Genomic DNA, 6,880 nt, shown 5'->3' on the forward strand with positions numbered 1-6,880 from the left:
CAGGGTGGGAAAGGGGCCGCGGCTGCCGGGGATGGTATTCCGGGAGGCGGCTTGGGAGGCGGCAGGTACGGGGGGTGGCGGCTACCTGGGCGTACGCCCTGGGGCCCAGGACATCGTTGCCCCCAGAGCTGGTGGAAGGAACAGGGGAGCGGGAAGGAGGGGGGGCCGCGGCCAGCAGATGGGTCACGGCCGGGGAGTGAGCCCTCGCCTCAGGAGGTTTTGCCTTCCGGGTGGGGCTCTTGCCCTTCTTGGTCCCCCGGCCCTTCCTACCCTTCAGGGGAAGTTCTTTAGAGGTGACTGGAGGTGCCGCGGCAGAAGCGGTCGAGGCCCCGGGGTCCTCGTCCATGTTCGCCCCCTCTACCATAGTGACGGGGGGCCCGGCAGCCTCAGAGGGGTTCTTGTTTTTAGGGAGGGGTGGGGAAGGTCTGGCAGGGGTGTCACTGGACAGCCCCTCCATTGTGGTTATAGGTGGGAAGGAAGGACAAACAAACAATTAGGGGAGGACCAAAAACACCAGGGGAGGGAACAAGGAGGGAGAGGGAGGGGAGGAAGGAGGTTCACCGCTCCCCCCCACTAGGCTGGAAGTGGGGTGGAGGGCGACTGTTCAGAAAGGGGAAAATGGAAGGAGTAAGGAATACAGCTCCCAGCACAGGACGGTAAGAGCGGCTCCTCCGGCTGCCCTGGGAATGTGAGAGGGTCAATCATTGAAAGGCATGTGGGAAGTGAAACGGTGTGTGTGTGGGGGGGGGGGGGGTAACTAAAGAAGAGTGGGAGGCTCAGGCACCGAACGAGATGCCAGAGGGGGCATGGGCACACAGGTAGAGGAGAGGGGATGCAGGCTGTGCGAAGGGGCCTGCTCAAGAAAGCAGGAGGGCAGCAAGATACTTCAGGCCGGGGTGGTGGGGGGGGGGGGGGGGGGAAAGGAAGCTAGTGTGCCCACGGGCACCTGAGTGGCAGGCTCTCTGTACCTGCTGCAGGACCCACCAGAGCAAGGGAGGGGCGGGGAGGCAAGCAGTGGGGCCAAGGAAGGAGATGGCCCCTGCAGCACCTGAGGCTGGGGAGGGAGCAGCAGCAGAAATGCAGGGGAGACAGCAGGAAGCAGAGGGAACCACCCCCAGTCCCAGCACCCCACAAAAGCTGTGCCAGCTGCCACCTAGGGGCCCAGATGGCAAGAGGCCCCTCACAAACACTCCCTTCCCCCCCCCCAACTTGTGGAGGGGAATTAAGAACCCCAGGAGTTGCTGTAAAGCAGCCCCCTTACCTCCTCCACTCCAGAGGGAGTAGCAGCTGCAGGAACGGTGAAGTTCAGGCCTGCAACTGTGAAAAAAGGGGCCAGACAGTCCCCAAAAAGATGGAAAATGGGGGTCCCGCTCCCCCCACCAGGGTAAGGCAGCAAAGTCCCCCCTGTCCACCCTCACACCCCCAGCAGCTCCTGCAGCCAGCTGAGGGGTGGGGAAAGGCTGCCTGCAGACAGAGCAGGCAGAAAGAAAGAAGAGGGGACCTGGCCCAGAATGTAGCCAGGGCCTGCCTGCCACAACCCCAGTGGCCCCCCCACACACCCCTCCCAAAAGGTGGAGGGAAGGGGTGCAGGGAAGGAAAAAAGCACAACAAGCCCAGACCAGCAGCCTGCCGTGCTCAATGGAAGAGAGGTTCCTTTTCCACTCCAGTCAGGAGACAGACCTGGGGGGTGCAGCCAGTTCCAGAGCTTGATGGAAGGGGAAGGAGGCAGAGAGTCAGCAATCCTGGCTAATTAGGGGCAGCTGGGACAGGGCAGCTACAAAATCAATTAAGGCCCAGGTGAAACTGATTGGGGCTGCTTGGAGGCCTATTTAAGAACCCTCCCTGTGGGTAGGGGGGAGAGGAGAGGAAAGTTGAAAAGTAGTTTGGGGAGTTGTGAAAGATTGTGGAGAACTAAGGAGGCATTTGGAGAATGAGACAGATACCTGAGAAGAAAACAAGTGGAACTGAAAGAGCAGCAAAGACTACAAGGAGACAGCAGGTCCCCAAGCCAAGGCATGTCGGCCATGTTCTGTGACTCTTAGATTATGGGACAGTGGGCCAAGTAGGGGTCGGGAGCCCAGCAGTGGGACTGACTCTGCCACAGTACATGCAAGGAAATCTGCTGAGCTCACCTCCCCCACCCCCTTGAGTAGTTAATCAGTTTTTAGAACATCTTCTCTTTGTTCTTGGAGGGTATGTCTACACTACCCCCCTAGTTCGAACTAGCGGGGTAATGTATGTATACCAAACTTGCTAATGAAGCCCGGGATTTGAATTTCCCGGGCTTCGTTAGCATAAAGCCGGCGCTGCCATTTTTAAAAGCCGGCTAGTGCGAACCCCGTGCCGCACGGCTACACGCGGCACGGGCTAGATAGTTTGGACTAACAAGCCATTCTGAACTATCTGTACGCCTCGTTCCATGAGGCGTACAGATAGTTCGGACTAGCAAGCTATTCCGAACTATCTAGCCCGTGCCGCGTGTAGCCGTGCGGCACGGGGTTCGCACTAGCCGGCTTTTAAAAATGGCAGCGCCGGCTTTATGCTAATGAAGCCCGGGAAATTCAAATCCCGGGCTTCATTAGCAAGTTTGGTATACATACATTACCCCGCTAGTTCGAACTAGGGGGGTAGTGTAGACATACCCAGAGAGTGTCTGAGGGAAGGGTGAGTTCAGTAGATGGAGGGTCAAGGCACAGGTATGTGGTAAACAGGTTTATCTATGGGAATGTTCAACATGATCAGTTATGCTGAGTGTAAAGCATGTGATGAGACTGGACAAAGGTTCGTGTAGAGCAACCACTCTATACGGAGGAGGGGACTTGCCCCTCCGAGAGCCTGGCTGGTTTTGTACTGGGGTTCTCTCTCTTTGTGCACATTGAATAAAGCTTTAAATTGAACAGCATGTCAAAGACTCTTGATTCTGCCAAACACCCGACTCATATGGTTGCCATTGGGTACCACAAAAATCCCAACAAATCCAATGGGTAAAGTTACCCAGGCCTATGTCTGCAAGGTCAGGGCCTAACAACACACATATTCTAGGAGGCCGTCTCATTAGAGGAGGCATATGTATATACATAGGCTGGGGGAAAGTGTTCCCTGGACCCAATGTCATCTCAAATGTGCCTTCATGGGACAGGAAAAGGCATCATTTAGCAATGCACTAAATGCCATTTGAAAATTCATTATTATAGACTTTAAGGTCAGAAGGGACCATTATGATCATCTAGTCTGACCCCCTGCACAGTGCAGGCCACAGAATCTCACCCACCCCCTCCTAGAATAATCCTCTCACCTATATCTCAGATATTGAAGCCTTCAAATACTTGGAAGACCCCAAGATGCAGAGAATCCTCCAGCTGTGATCTGTGCCCCATGCTACAGAGGAAGGTGAAAAACCTCCAGGGCCTCTGCCAATCTACCCTGGAGGAAAATTCCTTCCCGACCCCAAATATGGCGATCAGCTAAACCCTGAGCATGTGGGCAAGACTCACCAGCCAGACACCCAGAAAGTTCTCTATAGTAACTCCTATCATCCCTCCATTGACCTATTTACCACTGGTAACATGATCTTGGTAACTAATTGACCATTCATTATCTCATCAAACCATCCCCTTCATAAACCCATCTAGTTTAATCTTGAAGCCAGATAGATCTTTTGCCCCCACTACTTCCCTTGGAAGGCCGTTCCAGAACCTCACTCCTCTAATGGTTAGAAACCTTCGTCTAATCTCAAATCTAAACTTCCTACTAGCCAGCTTATATCCATTTGTTCTTGTGTCCACATTGGTATTGAGCTTAATTAATTCCTCTCCCTCCCTGGCATTTATCCCTCTAATATATTTAAAGAGAGCAATCATGTCCCCCCTCAGCCTTCTTTTGGTTAATGTAAACAAGCCAAGCTCCTTGAGTCTCCTTTCATAAGACAGGTCTTCCATTCCTCGGATCATCCTAGTGGCCCTTCTTTGTACCTGTTCCAGTTTGAATTCATCCTTTTTATACACAGGAGACCAGAACTGCACACAGTATTCCAAATGGGGTCTCACCAATGCCTTGTATAATGGCACTAACACCTCCTTATCCCTACTGGAAATACCTCGCCTAATACATCCCAAGATCGTATTAGCCTTTTTCACAGCCATGTCACAATGGGGGCTCATAGTCATCCTGTGATCAACCAGGACTCCTAGGTCCTTCTCCTCCTCCATTACTTCCAACTGGTGTGTCCCCAGCTTATAACTAAAATTCTTGTTATTAATCCCTAAATGCATAACCTTACACTTCTCACTATTAAATTTCATCCTATTGCTATCACTCCAATTTACAAGGTCATCCAGATCTTCCTGTATGATATCCCGATCCTTTTCTGAATTGGCAATAGCTCCCAACTTTGTGTCATCCGCAAATTTTATCAGGATGCTTCCACTTTTGGTGCCAAGGTCAGTGATAAAAAGCTTAAATAAAATTGGCCCCAAAACTGATCCCTGAGGAACTCTGCTAGTAACCTTCCTCCAACCTGACAGTTCACCTTTCAATATGACCCGCTGTAGTTTCCCCTCTAACCAGTTGCTTATCCACCTCTCAACTTTCATATTAATCCCTATCTTTTCCAATTTAACCAATAATTCCCCATGTGGTATTGTATCAAATGCCTTACTAAAGTCGAGGTAGATTAGATCCACTGCATTTCCTTTATCTAACAAATCTGTTACTTTCTCAAAGAAGGAGATCAGGTTGGTTTGGCACTATCTACCTCTTGTAAAACCATGTTGTAATTTGTCCCAATTGCCATTAGCCTCAATGTCTCTAACTACTTTCTCCTTCAAAATTTTTTCCAAGATCTTGCATACTACAGATGTCAAACTAACAGGCCTGTAGTTACCCGGGTTGCTTTTTTTCCCCTTTCTTAAAAATCGGAACTATATTAGCAATTCTCCAGTCAAATGGTACAACCCCTGAGTTTAGAGATTTATTACAAAATTTTGCTAATGGACTTGCAATTTCATGTGCCAGTTCCTTTAATATTCTTGGATGAAGATTATCTGGGCCTCCTGATTTACTCCCATTAAGCTGTTCAAGTTTGGCTTTTACCTCAGATATGGTAATATCTACCTCCATAGCCTTAGTCCCATTTGTTAATTTACCATTATCCCTAAGCTCTTCATTAGCCTCATTAAAGACTGAAGCAAAGTATTTTTTCAAATATTGGGCCATTCCTAGATTATCCTTAACCTCCACTCCATCCTTAGTAATTAGCGGTCCTACTCTTTTTTTTTTTTTCCTATTTATATGGCTATAAAACCTTTTTACTATTGGTTTTAATTCCCTTTGCAAGGTCCAACTCTACCTGACTTTTAGCCTTTTTCACTTTGTCCCTACATGCTCTAACCTCAATAAGGTAGCTTTCTTTACTGATCCCTCCCATCTTCCACTCCTTATATGCTTTCTGCTTTTTCTTAATCACCTCTCTGAGATGCTTGGTCTAACACACCTGCCTATACATTTTTCCCTTTTCTAGGGATACAGGTTTCTGACAGCTTCTGCAACTTTAACTTAAAATAATCCCAGGCTTCCTCCACCTCAAGATCCATAATTTCTTTAGTCCAATCCACTTCCCTAATTAATTTCCTTAATTTACTAAAGTTAGCCCTTTTGAAATCAAAAACCCTAGTCTCAGATTTATTTTTGTTTATCCTTCCATTTAATTTGAACTGAATTAGCTCATGATCACTCGAGCCAAGGTTGTCCCCTACAACCATTTCATCTGTGAGGTCCTCGCTACTCACCAAAACCAAATCTAAAATAGCATCCCCCCTTGTTGGTTCAGCAACTACTTGATGAAGGAATTCATCAGCTATCACATCTAGGAAAATCTGAGCCCTATTATTATTACTAGCACTTGTTCTCCAGTCTATATCTGGAAAGTTGAAATCTCCCATGATTACACAGTTTCCATGAGTATTTACTTCATTAAAGAGGTCTCTATCCATATCCAAATTGGATCCTGGTGGTCTGTAACACACCCCAAGCACTATCCGAGGGGAGGATCTGATAGTTTTCTTCCCCAATGTGTTTTTTGCCCAAACAGACTCTGTCTTCTCCATTCCATCACTTTTTATTTCTTTACAATCTACCTTATCTTTGATATACAATGCGACTCCACCACCTTGACCCTTATTTCTGTCTTTCCTAAACAGCACATACCCTTCAATACCTGTACTCCAGTCATGCCTAGTATTCCACCATGTTTCTGTTATTCCTATCTGGTTTCACTTCCTGGACCAATAGCTCTAGTTCCTCCATTTTGTTACTAGCGGACATTTAAAAATGGCGGCGCCCGGCTTTATGCAAATGAAGCCCAGGAAATTCAAATCCCGGGCTTCATTTGCAACTCCGGTTGCCTACATTACCACCCTAGCTCGAACTAGGGTGATAGTGTAGACATACCCATAGATCCTTGCAATCTAGATTTACCCTAAAAGAAAATCAAAGACATGCCAGGAATGGTTTTTGATGCCTTCCAGTGCACTTAGGCTGTGAGTACCAAAGTAACCCATGGGAATAAAGAAGTATTCCCAGCTCCAACTCTTCAAAAACCATGTCAGAAATCCCTAAAATGATGAGATCAGCTTAAAAATCAAGAGGTTTAAAATAATTATAAAAAATATAAAATATTTTGTTTATATATTTTTAATTTTTAATTCTATTTGCCTTCTCGGTTTTGAGCCATTAAGAGACAATCAAATCATTTTCAGATGTGTAGCCATAAGGGCTACACATATTTTTATGTAAACAAAATCTGAGCGCCTCATGTATTCCCATGACTCCAGGATGTGAGGCTTTACAAACACCATTTGATTGTGAGATTCACACTGAAATC

Source organism: Pelodiscus sinensis, unplaced genomic scaffold (assembly GCF_049634645.1).
Source record: "Pelodiscus sinensis isolate JC-2024 unplaced genomic scaffold, ASM4963464v1 ctg51, whole genome shotgun sequence".
Classification (NCBI taxonomy): Eukaryota; Metazoa; Chordata; order Testudines; family Trionychidae; genus Pelodiscus; species Pelodiscus sinensis.